Source organism: Phalacrocorax carbo, chromosome 1 (genome assembly GCF_963921805.1).
Source record: "Phalacrocorax carbo chromosome 1, bPhaCar2.1, whole genome shotgun sequence".
In the NCBI taxonomy this organism is placed as follows: Eukaryota; Metazoa; Chordata; class Aves; order Suliformes; family Phalacrocoracidae; genus Phalacrocorax; species Phalacrocorax carbo.
Window position 1 is genome coordinate 151,113,207 of NC_087513.1, and position 1,460 is coordinate 151,114,666.

The following is a 1,460-nucleotide window of genomic DNA, read 5'->3' on the forward strand; positions in this document are numbered from 1 at the left end:
AGCATGTCCACCACTGTCCTTTGCAGAGTGTATAATCACAGAAGATGCAAGGTTATGGGGTCTGTGGCAAGGATATTGGGGATTAAAGGACCCTGAGGAGCTTTTAGCAGCCAGTCAACTTTGGACACTCAAAGAGGGACATGGTCTGAGCTTTTCTCTCCCTCCTCTCTGCTGCTCTCCAGCCAAGCATGCACATACAGGACTAATGCAGTGTGCTAGAGCATTTAGGGAAATCAAGCATCAGTTTGACGAGGATCAAAACGTAATAAATGGACATAGGTTGAAAAGTGTCACCAGAAGGGCCCAAGAACACAGTTATTAAATACAGAATCACAGAATCATATAGGTTGGAAAAGACCTTTAAGATCATTGAGTCCAACTGTAAACTTAACACTGCCAGTTCACCACTAAACCATGTCCCTAAGCAACACATCCAAATGTCTTTTAAATACCTCCAGGGATGGTGACACAGCCACTTCCCAGGGTAGCCTGTCCCAATCCCTGAAGTAATATTTCCTAACATCCAACCTAAACTTCCCCTGGTGCAGCTTGAGACCATTTCCTCTCGTCCTATCGCTTGTTACTTGGGAGAAGAGACCAACCCCCATCTCACTACAACCTCCTTTCAGGTAAAAACTTTGGAACACTTAATGAATTTACATGTCATCCTCGTGCAGATGCCATGCTAACCTTCTCTGTATTGTTCCAATTTTAGTATATGTGCTGCTGAAGCAAGCACCACACACTACCACCAAAGCTCTGCAAGGACTGGCATGCTCATACAATGGGAAAGTAGTTGCTACTTGGCAATACCGGACTTGGAAACTATCAGATGACGGCCTGTTTTTCCAAAGGGTTTTCTCATCGAGGGATGCAAGCCATTCTCATAAAGCTAATAGCTGCAGGCCAGCTCAGAGTCCTGGGAGCCAGAGCCCACTCTAATTCCTTGTGATTGTAACATGAAAGAACAAAGGGCTATATCCTGCCATTGATACTTTTTCAGGCCTCTTAATGGACACAGCTTGGAGACCCAGATATAGATCAATGGCAGGATACAGTCATAATGACCCAAACTGAGCTAAAAGAATGGTGTCTTCCTATTTCAGCTTAATATGACATAGCACTTGCACATAATGGAGACCAGATTTTTCTTTTGAACAAGTTGTCAAAGTATCTGTTGCATCCTGATGAAGGAATGCTTGAATAGAAAATCCCAAACCTAACACTTCAATAAACCTAGCAAATTTGTTATACTCTACCACACTGAGAAGTCTCTGCAGATCTTTTTAGTTCAGCCTTTGCAGGCAGAGTATCTTGACTGAGACCAGCTGGAGTTGTTACCAATAAAATGAGCCTCCTTAAAAGGTGATGGATGATGAAGCTTCTCCACAGCGCTTGGTACCAACTTTGTCATGTCTTTCAGTCTATGCAGGCCAACGTCTGTGTGATGAAACTGTATT

The 1,460-nt window shown here is 43.4% G+C and overlaps 1 non-coding gene across 1 annotated transcript; it reads right to left on the reverse strand.

Annotated features, from left to right (window-relative positions):
* Window positions 1–632: 632 nt before the first annotated feature.
* LOC135311654 (U6 spliceosomal RNA) lies at window positions 633–739 on the reverse strand. Its single transcript, XR_010371268.1, has one exon. It is a non-coding gene; the product is annotated as a U6 spliceosomal RNA (small nuclear RNA).
* Window positions 740–1,460: the final 721 nt, after the last annotated feature.